The sequence below is a fragment of the Macaca fascicularis genome, chromosome 7 (assembly GCF_037993035.2).
Source record: "Macaca fascicularis isolate 582-1 chromosome 7, T2T-MFA8v1.1".
NCBI classification, from domain to species: domain Eukaryota; kingdom Metazoa; phylum Chordata; class Mammalia; order Primates; family Cercopithecidae; genus Macaca; species Macaca fascicularis.
In genome coordinates this window covers 124,793,667-124,810,276 of record NC_088381.1, presented here as the reverse complement: position 1 = coordinate 124,810,276, position 16,610 = coordinate 124,793,667, and the positions used below count along the sequence as shown (strand labels likewise).

Here is a 16,610-nt window from a genome sequence, read left to right as displayed (position 1 = left end):
AGTCCAAGGATGGCAATTGATTTTTAAAACACATGCTGCAACTTTATTTGGTCTGTAATTACATGGACTTTATTTGGAGGTCAGCGAAGGAACAACTAAATAGGAAAATGAAGTCTTCCTCCCTTGTGCAATGAAACCATAAAAGTTGGCAGACAGAAAGGAATGCTAAACTTTTTCCCAGAGCTCTGAGTTTGGTTTCCACTGGTCCATGTTCCATTGGGTGATTAGAGAAAGCTTTTTTAAAGCCTTACTTCAGAATGATCTTAATTGGTGCAAGGTTGAGCCCTTTCTAGGAGGGGAGGGAAAAGGTTGAATAGCCTTTTCAAGTCACATGAAAGTTTCTAGGATGAATGTACGATAATTAGATTAATAAGTAGCTTAATTTATCACAGCTGAGGATTTCAACAGCCACACATTAGAGCAAGAAAAAAAGATTAGTGTGATTCTAGTTTGTAAAAAAAAAAAAAAAAAAAATTGTGCTGAAACTTGATTAACCTTAAACACAAAGTGCCTTTCTTTCTTTTTCAGTGTAAATGTCTAACCAGGGGAGGGGTGTGGAGTGGGGAAATCCGGGAGGGGACCTACAATAATCAGAAAAGTCCTATTTTATTCCTTTTTGTCTCCCAGTTAATGAGCAATATCAGGATGCCTTGAACCAACTTTTCCTTTCGCATTTCTTATCCTTAAAATAATGGGCTGACCATAAGCCTGCAGAATCTTAAATTATGTTGCCCGCCCACATCATAGAGATCTGTGTTTTCTGATGTACAATTTGTCATAAGCAGAGTCACTCGTCTCTGTTGAGAAAAAGAAAGGTAGTGCGATTGGAAGGACATCATCATTTTGGTTAGTATGTGGCAGGAACTTTGAGGCTTAGCTTGTTGGGTGACATCTCTAGTTCTCTCAAGGCTGAAAAGCCTGAATTTAGACCCATGTATTCAAAAATTGTAAGTTGCCTAAATAAGGGCAGCAGTGACTTGAGATGAACAGTATTCATTGATAAAACATGAAAATCAAGACGATTATTATAATAGCAAGAATAATTGATTTCAACGGGGTTTAAAAAGTCAGACAAGAACTGACACTGAAAAAAAAAAAAATCAATTCAAATTATCCTCCATTGGGATTCTTTTTTTCCATCTTCTCCACAAGTGCACAATAAAATATTTTGAGAAAAAGGAGAATCTGCTGGACCATCAGATGATCAGATCATCGGGGTGGGCTAACGTCAGATTTGATTAACTAACCTTAAACTTCCTGACTTCTGTCTGGCTAAAAACAAAACTGCAATGTGGTATGGAACAAAGCTGCTGGCATCAGCGTCGTTGTGCTATGGAAGAGCCTGGAGCGTGAATCTGGTACCTGTCAACACTCAACAGTCACTGTGGTTGGGAGGCCGGCTAACGCGAGCCCAGCGGTGGAGCAGGGGTTTGGGCATTGCCTATGTGCCTGCGTGGAAAAAAATGTGTGGCTGGATGTGGGTAGGCAGCTATGACACCCTCCAAGTGGAAGGGAAAAATCCAAAGCTAAGATACCAGACAACTTTGCGGACACCAATACTTCCACAACGAAAATCGTTGTGTGTTTCTCTTCAGCCTCCAAAACTTACATAGAAGCTTCCTGAAATAGGTTTGCACACTGCCCCAGCTACAACATTGGGAAGTTACCTGTGGCCCAGCCAGAGCTATGAGGGCAATGCCAAGGGCACTTGTGCACCAGCTTGATTGATAAGTTCAGTGACTTGAAACAGCGCCAGAGGCGAATCCATCTCCACTGCTAGGGAATCTTCTCTGAGAGCACCAGCCTTCTCTTCTGCTGGGATGAAAGGAAAGCTTTAATTTTTTTAAAAAAAATCATACAATGAAAAATGACATATTGTAGATAAAATATACTGTAGTTTAAAATGTTGCCATTTCCAAACATTAGTGGAATTATAGACCCTGAATAAACTTGGAAAGCTAAGGCACACTGCAGCCAGCAGCCCAAACCTGTAAGTATGCTTATAATCTAAACTGGATATCTCATTACTGGTTAACATTATTTATTTAGGAGGAGATATGACCTCTAATTTGCCTTTAAATGATTAATTTGGTGTTTAAATAAGTGCCTTTTACTTAATAATGTTTTCTTCAACCAATTCACTTATGTCAATAAACTCTTTGTTTAACCTTCTTAAAGGAAACATTTTCTCTGCTCTGAGGCAATTAATGAGCTATCAAATAAATAGGTACAGGAAAATGAACTAAAATTAAGGACTGCCCCAGAAAACAAAAATGCTTTAATCTGTGGAGTGGGCACTGTGAGTTACTGTCACCTACGGTGCAGGAAGAGCGTCAGTCCATTCCTCACCCTCCCGTGAGTCTCCTTTCTGTCTTTAGTTCACAGAGAAGGCAACTCTCACTGTAGGACCTACCAAAACGGGAACAGCCCGTGTATAATTACAGGCACTTTTCTCTCAATTGCTGGTTCTTTAAGTTTGGTAAAAACAATGATAAATCTTCAAGTTGGGAATGGGTTGCCACTTTTTCATGGGAAATTAAGGGGAAATGAAAATATATGCAATATTAATATAAAATATTAATATTAATAATATCAATGTTCATATCAAAGTGTCAAAAAGCATCTTCTGCAGTCTTGGGGCATAAAACTGGTTCACGTATAACTCAGTTATTTATTTTGCAGGTAGTTTATTCTTAAATATAGTTTTTCCTGATAATTAAAAATGAAATTAGAATGAATTTGGCTTTTTTTGTTGTTAATTAATGGAACTAAAGCTGCCAAATTTTGTTTAGCTTTCTATAGTATGTAAAAAACTTTTTTTTTTTTTTACAGTAATGAGGCCTCACTATGTTACCCAGGCCAGACTCAAACTCCTGGACTCAAATGATCCTCTTGCTTCAACCTCCAGGGTAGCTGGGACTACAGGTATGAGCCACTGCACCTGGTTAAAAAGCATTTTTTAAAACAATTTGACCAATAGTAACCATCAACATTATTTTAAAATTTGGAATTTTTTTCTAATAAGAGTAAATGAACCACCAAATTTGGTCATTCTCAGAGGAGGAGTGCACCAAGTGTGGCAGAGACTGCCAGCCATCCCCTAATAATCATACCCCCCCTTTTTTTTTTATAGTCATAGACTTTTGACCTAGGGCACACAGCCAACAAAAACATAGACGACACTTCCAAGCCTCCTTAACTGCTGACTGTAGTCATAAGACTAAGTTCTGGCCAAGGTGAAGTGAGTGAAAGTGTGTGTGCAACCAAATGGCTGTACCCTGAAAGGACAAGTCATCTTTTCCTCTTCTGTCTTTCACATCAAAATAAAAACAGCCTTTAATGGTGCCCTGGAACACAGCTGCCATTCCAGCTCAAACTTTCATGAGAGAGAAATAAGCTTCCGTCTTAAGCTCTTACGTTTTCAGCTAAACCTTTATCCTAACTAATACACTGACATAGTAGCCATAAAATAGATTCAAACTTTGTGCTGCAAGTGCAACACTCAACTAGTTAATATGTCTCTCTCTCTTTATCCATGAATATTAGCAGTTTCTGCTTTTTAGACTACTCTTCCTAAAATACACCTCTGATTGGGAATCATTCAAAACCTTTTGGATGACTCCCCTTTGTCTCCTAAATCAGGGACAATCCATAACATGACATTCACTGTTCCAGTTTTTTCCAGCCTTCGCTACTCACGGTACTCTTCTCCACACATCTCCCTACCTCTCCAGTCATATCAGACAGTCGCAATTTGGAGGCCTTCCTCTTTGCCTGTGCAAACCTTATCCATCCCGGATTTTTTAAATATGTGGGGGTTTTTGTTTGGTTTTTCCGTTTGTTTTAATGTGGACTTTGAGCTGGGCATGGTGGCGTTCACCTGTAGTCCCAACTTCTCAGGAGGCTGAGGTGGGAGGATCATTTGAGCCCAGGAGTTTGAGGCTGCATTCCAGCCTGAGTGACAAAGCAAGCCCCAACCTCTAACATTTTTTTGTAATTAAAATGGAGTCGAATAGGCCTGGTTGAAAGCCATGCTTGGTCACTGCTGGTTCCCCTCATTATTACAGCCCGCATGATACCCTCTAACTTTCCCTCACAGCATTTCTCACAGATTGTTGATGCACATTTGATTACCATCTGCTCCCCCATTAGATCACAAACTTCACATGGGCAGGGATGATGTCTATTTTGTCTCAGCATTTTATCTCTGAGGGTAGCATAGTGCCTAGCATTTGATAGATTATCTAAATATTTATTGAGTGAATGAATAAACATCTCTGAATCCATTTTCTTATCTATTAAATGAGTTAATAATACCTCATTTACAGGATTGTGAATGAAATAAAGATAATGTATGTCAATCAAATGATGAGTACATGGTAAGTACCAAATTAATAGGAGGCAATATTGTGCAGTGACTCACTACACAAACTTTGGAGTTAGATCTACCTGGTATGGCTTCAGCCATGTATTCGTTATATGACATTGGACAAGTTATTTATCTTTTCTAGGGCTCCATTTCTTCCTCTATAAAATTGATAATAAATGTGCCTGGTATCATTGTTGAATATATTAACTTTGATGATCTATGTGCTTACTGCAGTGCTGTTACCTAACAGACATTTAGTAATGGGATCTATTGCAATCCGTCACTCATCTAACTATTCATTTGTTCATTCAACAGATTTTTATTGGTCACACACTATGTATCAGACACTGAGCTTTGTACTAGGAATATAATGGGGAACAAATCAGAGTGGACCACAGGATACACCTCATGGAATCTAAAGCCGAGACCATCAAATAAATAAAGATGCCAATAAATATGTAAGAACTAATTGTGAACAACTGCTAAGAAAGAAAAGAACAGGGTGCTGTGAGATGAGGGATTCATTGAATCAGCTGTTCTCCATGATCCAGTTCAGATGCCAGCAGCTCCATGAATCCTGTCTTTGTCTTTCCCACTCTCTCGTAATCATGTGGTCTTCCCCATTTTTTCAAACTCTATACCATACTATACTTTTATTATGATATTTGTTTTATGCTATCATAATGGCAGCTACTATTAGCTACTCTTGCTAATCTAATTTAAGCTCTTGTCTAATCTTTAGCATCTGGACTACAAACTTCTTGAAGTTTGGACTATGTCTTACCTGCCTCTGTTGTACCTACAGGATCCAGCAAGGCTCCTGGCACAAACTAAAGCTCTGGGAGTATTTGTAAACTAGAAAGAAATTTTACACTCTTCTTTGACTTTTGACCGTGAAAAACTTACTCTGGCTGGAATAAACCTTTCTCATATTCACATTAGGTTATTTCTTTAGTCAGTGAATTTTTATACAGTAATTTCTTTCACATAGTATAGATGATGAATAAATCAGGAGCAAGTTAAAATAGTCAGAATTTTAATTATGAAAAGGGTCTAACATCCTATGACAAGAGAGATTCTTGGAAGAACCCTGGACTGAAAACCCTAGATCAACATCTGGAGATATTATTTTCTGCTACGTTTAAAAGTACCTTCCCAACATAAGATCCTGCTGCTGCTTGTCCCATGATCTTGTCAAAAACTATGGTCAGCTGGGTGCGGTGGCTCACACCTGTGGTCCCAGCTACTCACAAGGGTGAGGCAGGAAGATCACATAAGTCCAGAAGTTTGAGACCAGCCTGGGCAACACAGCAAGACCCTGTCTCTACAAAAAATTTAAAATATTAGATGGGTATGGTGGTGTGTGCCTTGTAGTCTTGGTTGTCTTGGTTCCTCTGGAGGTTGACGTTGATACAGGAAGATAGCTTGAGTCCAGCAGTTCAAGACCAGGTCGGACAACATAGTGAGACCCCATTTCAGGAGAAAAAAGGTCATCATTACAACACAAAGCATTTTTTTTTAAATATAGAGTCTCACTTTGTAGCCCAGGGTGGAGTGCACTGGCATGATCTCGGCTCATTGCAACCTCTACCTTCCAGGTTCAAGCTATTCTCATGCCTCAGCCTCCCAAGAAGCTGGGAGTACAAGTGCCCACCACCATACCCAGCTAATTTTTGTATTTTTAGTATAGACAAGGTTTCACCATGTTGGTCAGGTTGGTCTTGAACTCCTGACCTCAAGTGATCCACCCGTTTCAGCCTCTCAAAGTGCTGGGATTACAGGCGTGAGCCACTGCACTCGGCCAACACAAAGCATCTTTTTTTTTTTTTTGAAACGGAGTCTGGCTCTGCCGCCCAGGCTGGAGTGCAGTGGCTGGATCTCAGCTCACTGCAAGCTCTGCCTCCCGGGTTTACGCCATTCTCCTGCCTCAGCCTCCCAAGTAGCTGGGACTACAGGCGCCCGCCACCTCGCCCGGCTAGTTTTTTGTATTTTTTAGTAGAGACGGGGTTTCACCGTGTTAGCCAAGATGGTCTCGATCTCCTGACCTCGTGATCCACCCGTCTCAGCCTCCCAAAGTGCTGGGATTACAGGCTTGAGCCACCGCGCCCGGCCCACAAAGCATCTTAATGGCTCTTTCTGGCAGCACAAGCCATTTACTGGAAGGAAAACATTTAAGTTACACCCAGATTGAAAGTACGATAAAGAAAATTTATTCGCTCACATAACTGAAAAACCCAGAGATAAAGGTACTTTATCTGAGGCTTCATCCAATGTCTCAAGGATATCCCAAAAACCTTGTTCTTCCATCTCTTTGCGTCAGCTTCATCCTAAAGTTGGCTCCACTCCTACTCCCAAGATGGCTGCTCACAGCTCCTGGATTCATATACTTTCTTTTTGTGTGTGTGGCAGAGAGAGTTACTTTGTTTCAGCATTCCCAGAAAAACCCTTATAATTACTGGTCTGCTCCCTTCACACATCTACCCTTGATTCTATCGCTGTAGTCAAGAGGATGAGATGTGATAATTGGCTTGGCCTACGTCATCTATTCTACCCGTAAATGGGAGGCAGTAAGGTCAGCTTCCACAAAATTATGTTGATCCCCAAAAGAAAACTAGGGACTGCTGGGAAGAGGGAAGCAGGAAATAGATGCTGGCAAGACATCTACTGAATGTTGAATCTACAGTCTTGGTCAGCCTCAGTCTGTGAAGCCTACCTAGTCAGGTGGGTAAGATCACTCGCTCATATTAGTAGGAGAAAAGAACACAGCATGGACTTCTTCCATCTCTTCTGGAAATGGCATCATACTCTGACAATAAAAATGAGCTTTGCTTTGGTATTTGTTCTGCTCAGAGGAAAGGTGTTATGGTCTAACAGAGTCAGCATTTTTAAATAAAATTATTTTTATTCTAAAATGGTGAAATCCTTGTGAATAAGTGGAACCCAAGTAACAGTATTTACAGTCTTAAGTACTAAATTTCCCAGTAGAATGTTGACATTTTATCTCGTGCTCAAGGGAAAATAACTTGAGAGAAGTCTAGGGAGAGGACTGTCATTTGTTTCCACTAATTTTAAGCAAGTGAGAGCTGCTAGAGAATCTAGTCAATATTTCCTATTATCTTTCTCTTTTTCCTCTTCCTCTTTCCTTTGAGACCCACCCTGCGCATGCGCATGCACACACACACACACACACACACACACACACACACACACACTCTTTTTCTTCTTTCTTTCTCTGCCCTTTTCCTCTTTCCATTTCTTCTTCCTCTACCTCCTCTCATTCTTCTTTGCCTCCATCAAATACCCTTTACTCTTTTTTCTTCTCTCTCTTCTCTCTCATGTTTTTCACTCTTTCTCTTCAAATGGATCCCAATAGGGGGATTCATTTAATATGAGAAAAAAAAGTTATTTTTCCTTCACCAATATCATGGAAACAAGTGTAAAACTCATGACCACGATTTAGGTCTGCTTTAAGGAGAATTACTCCTACTTCTCTGTGGCCTCCAAGATGCATCAGAGGACAAAGTTTGAGCTGTCTGGTAACAAATTTGCTGGTTTCACCAAAACATCCTGCATTAGCTATTAAAGGAGAGAAACTCCAGTCTGTTTACTGGTGAGCTCTACAGTCTAACTCTTATCTCCCTAATCCTCACACCACCTGTGAGAGCTAAGAAGGCAGCTTAGTTTTCTCCCTCCCTTTTCAGAGTCTTGAAGAACCAGTAAGTGCAGACACTAACAGTGTGATAGAATGACCAGATTTTTAGACTTAGGGTATTATTGTCTTTACTTCTAGCTGATTTTTCAACTCTGACATTTTCTCAGAGTAGCATGAAATCTCTTTCCCAAATAACTTTATCCATTAACCATTAGCATGATCGAGAAAGACAGCTCACAAACAAGAGACAATGACATTAAAGTCAAATAAGATGCAGTAACTCATGTTTATAATGTAAAGGCATTATGCTTTTGGGTCAGCCTACGCCAAATGTAGCCCTCAAATAAGTAAAGAAAATTCATTGCATATTTCCTTAAGGAACCTGCTACTATAAAAATGTTTTGATTTGAAGTTTTAAAACAGCTATTTGTAGTTACCAAAATGCCCTGGCGTAGGCGATAGCTCTGAGAAGATTAATGCCTAAAGTTCTTGTAAGATAAATAGTATAAAAGTTTTGACCAATGTTTTCAAAATATATACGTGATCACTTATGATAAAGAAAAAATCTGTTCCTGGAAAGGTAATTTAATACTTAGCGTTTGCTTACGAAAGATGGGAGACTAATGACTTGTATTGTTTTTCTATGTCGTTTTAGGTGTTGTTCTCATGATGATAGACAAACATGCTATTTTCTGGTAGTGAAGAATTTGCATATAACCATCAGCTAACATTCTTCACTTTTTTTTTTTTTTTTTTTTTTTTGCGATTCTGCATAACCATAGTGCCATTTGCACTAATAGGAGGATCAATATGGGAGTACACTCAACATTTAATACACATATATTGAGTGCTTGTTTATTTGTCAACATGCTGTATATCTGGCTCTAGGCCAACATAGTTCCTGTCCAGAAGGATCTCACAGTTTCATGAAAATAGCACATTTGTAGTTATCAAAATGCCCTGATGTCGGGGATAGCTCTGAGAAGATTATTTATTCATTCATTTAAATAAGTTAATAACAATTAGCTAATCTCTGTATTATAGGCATGTGCAATATATGAGGGGGATATAAAAGGGGAATTAAGGTTCTATGATGAAGTGTGGGAAGACTTCATAGAGAAGGTAGCTTTTGAGATGGAACTTGAAGAATGAATAAGAACAAAGAGAAGGAAAGAGGAGTGCTGTGCCAAGCAGAGAGAAAAATCACATGTCAAGACATGGAGGTATGGTACAATTTGCCTACATAAGGAAACACTAGTAGTTCATTATTGTTGGAAAATAAAATATGAGAGTAGTGATAGAAGATGAGGTATCATCAGGAAACTGTAGACCAATCACAGAAATTCATTTTATGCCGTGCTTAAGAATGTAGTTTTTATTCCATAGGCCATAGAGAGTCATTGATAAATTTCATGTAACATGATCATCTTTGATTAGAAAATGTACAAAATAAACTGGGAGAGAACATCTTAGAAGCAGAAAAAATAGTCATTAAGCTACTGCAATATTCCAGCCAAGGGATTCTGAAAAATCTGAACCATTCTAATGTACAGAGATAGCAGGGCTAGAATAGAGGAGAAAGATGTAAGGTATATTTAGGAAATAGAATTGACAGTAGCTACTGATTGATTAGATATGAGTAGAAAGAAAAGAGAAAAAAATCTTTAAATAACCCTCAGGATTTTGCTTGGGCAGTGGAGTAGATGGAATGTAGTATCACTCATTGTAATAAGAAAAATGGAAAAAACAGTGAGTTTTGAGAGGTAGGTAGTAATTTGGGGACATTTTCAGCTTGAGATCCTTTTGAGATATCCAAGTGGAGTTGTCCGATAGGCGAGACTCTTCTTTCTAGACTCAAAAATAAGTCGGAGCTAGAGATATTATTGAATCTTTGAATGTGGATGCCAGAGGGAATGTTTACAGTAAGACATGAAGAGGATTGAACATAGAATCTTAGAGAACTCCATCATTTAAAGGTCAGGAAGACAGCCAGAGCAATCAGGCAAGAGAGAGAAATAAAAGGTATCTAAACAGGAAGAGAGGAAGCCAAACTATCTCTCTTTGCAGATTACAGCATTCTATACCTAGAAAACCCCATAGTCTCTGGCCAAAGGCTCCCAGATATGATAAACAACTTCAGCAAAGCTTCAGGATACAAAATCAACATACAAGAATCAGTAGCATATCTATACACCAAAAAGGTCCAAGCTGAGAGCCAAATCAAGAATGCAATCTCACTCATAACAGCCGTAAAAAGAATAAGACACCTAGGAATACAGCCCATGAGGAAGGTGAAAGATCTCTACAAAGAGAATCACAAAACACTTCTGAAGGAAATCAGAGACAACACAAACAAATGGGAAAATGTTCCATGTTTGTGGATAGGAAGAATCAATATTGCTAAAATCGCCATAGTGCCCAAACCAATTTACAGACTCAATGCTACTCCTATCAAACTACCAAGAACATTTTTCACAAAATTAGAAAAAGCTATACTGAAATTCATATGGAACCAAAAAAGAGTCTGACTAGCCAAAACAATCCTAAGCACAAAGAACAAAGCCAGAGGCATCACCCTACCTAACTTCAAACAATACAACAAAGCTACAGTAACTAAAACATCATGGTACTGATACAAATACAGACACATAGACCAATGGAACAGAGCAGAGAACCCAGAAATAAAGCCACACATCTACAGCCATCTGATCTCTAAAAAAGTCAACAATAACAAGCAATGGACAAAGGACTCCCCGTTCATAAATGGTGCTGAGATAACTGGCTTGCCATATGCAGAAGATTGAAACTTGACCCCTTTCTTTCACCATATACAAAAATAAACTCAAATACCATTTGACCCAGCAATCCCATTACTGTATATATACCCAAAAGAATATAAATCATTCTATTATAAAGATACATGCATACATGTGTTTATTCACAATAGCACTATTCACAATAGCAGCACTATTCACAATAGCAAAGACATGGAATCAGCCTAAATGCCCATCAATGATAGACTGGATAAAGAAAATGTGGTTAGGCTGGGCGCAGCGGCTCATGCCTGTAATCCCAGCACTTTGAGAGGCCGAGGAGGGTGGATCACGAGGTCAAGAGATTGAGACCATCCTGGCCAACATGGTGAAGCCCTGTCTCTACTAAAAATACAAAAAATTAGCTGGGTGTGGTGGCAGGCACCTGTAATCCCAGCTACTTGGGAGGCTGAGGCAGGAGAATTGCTTAAACCTGGGAGGCGGAGGTTGCTGTGAGCTGACATCGCGCCATTGCACTCCAGCCTGGGCAAAAAGCGAAACTCCATCTCAAAAACAAAAAAGAAAAGAAAAGAAAAGAAAATGTGGTACATATACACCACATGAATACTATGCAGCCATAAAAATGAATGAGATTATGTCCTTTGCAGGGACATGGATGGAGCTGGAAGCCTTTATCCTCAGCAAACTAATGCAGTAACAGAAAACCAGACACCACATATTCTCACTTATAAGTGGGAGCTGAATGATGAGAACACTTGGACACATGGTGGGGAACAATACACAGTGGGGTCTTTCAAGGTGAAGGGGAAGGGAGCATCAGGAAGAACAGCTAATGTATCCTGGGCTGAATATCTAGCTGATGGGATGACCTGTGTAGGAAACCAACATGGTACCTGTTTACCTGTGCACCAAATCTGCACATCTTGTACATGTACCCTTGAAGTTATAATGAAAGTTGGAATAATTTTTTAAATAATAAAAATAAAAACAAACTCAAGATGGATTAAATACTTAAATGTAAAACCTAAAACTATAAAAACCCTAGAAGAGGCCAGGCACAGTGGCTCATGCCTGTAATCCCAGCACTTTGGGAGGCCGAGGCGGGCAGATCATGAGGTCAAGAGATCAAGACCATCCTGGCCAACGTGGTGAAACCTCATCTCTACTAAAAATACAGAAATTAGCCGGGCGTGGTGGCAGGCGCCTGTAATCCCAGCTACTCGGAAGGCTGAGGCAGGAGAATCGCTTGAACCTGGGAGGTGGAGGTCGCAGTGAGCCGAGATCGCACCACAGCACTCCAGCCTGGGTCACAGAGTGAGACTCCGTCTCAAAAAAAAAACAACCCTAGAAGAAAACCTAGGGGATACCATTCTGGACATAGGCCCTGACACAGGTTTTTCAACAAAGACTCCAAAAGCAATTGAAACAAAAACAAAAACTAATGAATGGAACCTAATTAAACTAAAGAGCTATTATACAGCAAAAGAAACTGTCAACAAAGTAAACAGACAATCTGCAGAAGGGGAGAAAATATTTGCAAACTATGTGTTAGACAAAGGTCTAATATCTAGAACATGTAAGGAATTTAAACAAATCAACAAGCAAAAAACAGAAAACCCCATTTAAAAATGGGCAATGGACATAAACAGACACTTCTCAAAAGAAGACATACACATGGCCAACAAGCATATGAAAAAATGCTCAACATCACTAATCCTTAGAAAAATGCAAATCAAAACCACAATGAGATACCATCTAACACCAGACAGGATAGCTATTGTTAAAACGTCAAAAAACAACAGATGTTGGCCTGTTGTGGAGAAAAGAGAACACTTAAACACTGCTGGTGGGAATGTAAGTTCAGCCACTGTGGAAAGCAGTTTGGAGATTTCTCAAAGAACTTAAACTAGAACTACTATTCCACCCAGCAATCCTATTACTGGATATATACCTGTAAGAACATAAATTGCTCTGCCATAAGAACACATACACACATATGTTCATTGCAGTAGTATTTACAATTGCAAAGACATGGAATGAACCTAGATGCCCATCCGCAGTGGATTTTTTTAAATGGGATTTTTTAAACTGAAAATTTTTAAACATGATACATAGACACCACGAATACTACGCAGTCATTTAAAAAAATCATGTCCTTTGCAGCAACCTGGATGAAGCTGGAGGCCATTATCCTATGAGAATTAACGCAGGACCAGAAAACCAAATGCCATCTTTTCTCACACATAAGTGAGAGCCAAACATCGAGTACACATGAACACAAATAAGGGAACAAGAGACACTGGGGCCTTCTTGTGTGGTAGAGGGCAAGAAGACGGGGAGGATCAAAAAACTACCTATCAGGTACTATGCTCACTATCTGCGTGGAAATAATTTGTATACCAAACCACTGCAACATGCAATTTACTCATGTAACAAACCTGCACATGTACCCCATGTTCTTAAAATGAAAGCTGAAAGGAAAAACAAGTGAAGATCAGGAAGAGGACAAAGACTATACAAAGAAAAGTCGGATGAAGTCTGCTCAGAGAAGTAGGAAGAAAGGCAAGAAATCGTGCCGTAATGAAAAAACCAGGGAGGATGAAGATTTTATTTATGCCCTTGATTGCTTCACATTTTTTACCAAGCACATATTTCTTTTGTAATATAAAAAATATTAATAACAGATTTTAAAGAAGAATGAGAAACTCAACAACAAAAATACAAAAAAACCAATTAAATAATAGGCAAATGACTTGAATAGACATTTCCCCAAAGAAGAGACACGATTGGCCAACAACCATATGAAAAAATGCTCAGCATCATTAGACATTAGGAAAATACAGATCAAAACACAGTAAGATACCACTTTAAGCCCACTAAGGGTGCCCATAAGTAAGAAAGAAAAAAATAATAGTAAGTGTTGAGAAAGAAACAAAGATGTAGAGGAACTGGAGCCTTCATTCATGGCTAGTGGGAATGTAAAATGGTGCAGCTGCTGTGGAAACTGATTTAGCAGCTCCCCTGGTAAGTTCAACATAAAATTACCCTATGACCCAGCAATTCTACTCCTGGGTATACACCCATAAGAATGGAAAACAGGTGTTCAGACAAAAATTTGTACATAAATGTTCACAGCAGCTCTATTCACAATAGCCAAAAGGTGAAAACAGCCCAAATGTCCATCGACAAATGAATGGATAAACAAAATATAGCATATCTATACAATGGAATATTATTCAGCCATAAAAAGGATGAAATACTAATACATGCTATAAAATGGGTGAACCTTGAAACCATTATGCTAAGTAAAAGAAGTCAGACACAAAAGGCCACATATTGTATTACAGACAATAGACAGGATAGGCAGACCCCTAGAGCTTAGTGGTTGTCAGAGGCTGGTGGAGAATGGGGAGTAAGGACTGACTGCAGAATGGGTACAGGGTTTCCGTTTGTGGTAATGAAAAAGTCCTGGAACTAGATAGGGTGATTGTTGTACAATATTGTGAATGTGTTTAACACTGCCGGATTGCACATTTTAAAATGTTTACATGGCAAATTTTATGTCATGAATGTTACGCTATTTTTTAAACGAGAGAATGTGAGGTTAGCAGTGTCTTGTTAGATGAGGACGATAAAGAGGGGGGTCTTAATGACAACACTGAGGGCAGTGTCAGGGAGACAGGAGCAGTGCCAGGCTGCAGTAAGTTGGAGACTAAATCAGACCTGGGATGTGAAGACAGCAGATGAAGATAGCTTTTTCTTGAAGCTGAACAATGAACTGTAGCATGTATCAATACTTCATCTGTCAGTAGTCAGGGAGACACAGGTTCAAGAAAGGTGGTGTGTGTGTGTGTGTGTGTGTGTGTGTGTGTGAGCTTGAATACATTTATTTGCTGGGAAAAGGAAGCCCTAGAAAAGACGAATGAAGACTTACAGACAGAGGTAATTGATAGAACTGGATCTTCAATAAGGCAGGACACAAGTGTGAGTAGAAGCCTTCAGCTTTGTAAGGAAAATGAGTCCTCATCTTCAGAAAAGTAGTTACCCATGAAGAAACATTTGTAGGTAGGAAACCAGAGGCTGAAGGATTTTGTGCCCAAGGGCTTCTATCAGAGATTCTGAGAGTCGGAAGTAACCTCAAACACCATCAGGGTAAGTTACTGTCAATGCTAAATGCACACTAAAATCATCTAGGTATCCTTTTTTAAAACAAATATTGATATTGGGCCTTCTCTGCAGAGATTCTGATTTAATTGGTCTGGAGATTATTTTTCAAAAGCTCTTTGGGTGTACAGTGTGGTAAGTATCACTCTTATTCCCACTTTATAGATAATGCATTTGTCTGGTAAAGAATTTGTTGGAGATCACAAAATTTGAGTATGGCAAAGGGAGCCCTAACACGAGAACACAAGTCATTAATCGCTATGCTATATAGTCTAATGTTAATAGATAACACTGCAAATAAGGGATGGCTCAGGCCAGCTGCATTTTCATCACAAGTTTAGAGCCTTTTAAAAAATGAAATTGGGTAGGATGTGATGGCTCCCATCTGTAATTGCAGCACTTCATAAGGCCTAGGTGGGAGAATCGCTTGAGCCCCGGAGTTCAAGACCAGCCTGGACAACAGAACAAAACTTCATCTCCGGAAAAAAACAACACAAAATTAGCCAGATTTGGCGGTATGTGCCTCTAGTCCCAGCTACTCCAGAGGCTGAGGCAGGAGAATCACTTGAGCCCAAGAGTTTGAGGCTGCAGTGAGCTATGATTAAGCCACTGCACTCCAGCCTGGGTGACAGAGCAAGACTTTATCTCTAAAAAATAAATAAATAAAAATAAAAAATGAAACTGCATTCTTCTTTTATATCAGTATTACTTTTAAGATATTCCCTTATACTCAAAAAGCAAGGTTTGAGTTGCCTCATCTCAGGCTGTTTTAGCTGAAAACAGTCACAGACGGGAGAGGTTTTATTTTTCATCCATAACTTCATCTTCCATAATTTATGTCATCTCTGATGTTTAATAAGAGAGGGTGTATGGCGGAGTGATTTAAAGCATGAGCTTTGGAGTAAGACAGACTTGTGTTGAACCCAGCTCTGGTATATACTAATTATGTGACCTTGAACACTGCGAATCTTCAATTTCCTCAATTGTAAAATGAGAATAAATAATACATATGGCACAGTGTTGATGAGAGAAGAAATGAGATGTTTATGAAAGGAGATTAATACCATACCTGGTGTATTGTAAAAGACAAATGGCACTAGCTTTTTATTATTATTATAACTTTCATCATCATACCATCATCAAGTTTCATCAGGAGCATCATGAAAGTCAAAGAGTTGTGTTGCTTCTTTCAGAGATATTTATGGCTTCTAGATTCGCTCTGCCCAACAGAACTTTCGGCAATGACAGAAATGTTCTATAATGTATACTCTTTAATATAGTAGCCACTTGTCACCTGTGACTGTTGGGTACTTGATACTTGGTTAATGTGACTGAGAAACTAAATTTTTTATTTTATTTTCATTAAGATTGAATTTAAATAGCCATGTGTACTTAGCAGCTACCTTACTGCGTAAGCCTCTTACTCCTGCTTGAGTAATTTCTTGACTCAGGTGATCTGTCTGCCTCAGCCTCCAAAGTACTGGGACTACAGGCGTGAGCCACCACACCTGGCCAGTAACTTCTTAGGAGATATCATGGCTGGGTGCTGTGGCCCATGCCTGTAATCCCAGCACTTTGAGAGGCCAAGGCAGGTGGATCACCTGAGGTCAGGAGTTTGAGACCAGCCTGGCCAACATGGTGAAACCCCATC

General features: G+C 39.3%; 1 long non-coding RNA gene across 3 annotated transcripts in view; it reads right to left on the bottom strand.

Moving 5' to 3' along the window:
- The window catches only part of LOC135971986 (uncharacterized), a 225,809-nt gene that overhangs the window by 78,177 nt on the left and 131,022 nt on the right, over nucleotides 1–16,610 (bottom strand). For all 3 annotated transcript variants that reach the window (XR_012415820.1, XR_012415819.1, XR_012415822.1), the window contains exon 5: nucleotides 1,668–1,812. This is a non-coding gene — a long non-coding RNA (uncharacterized lncRNA). The remainder of the gene's footprint in view (nucleotides 1–1,667; nucleotides 1,813–16,610) is intronic.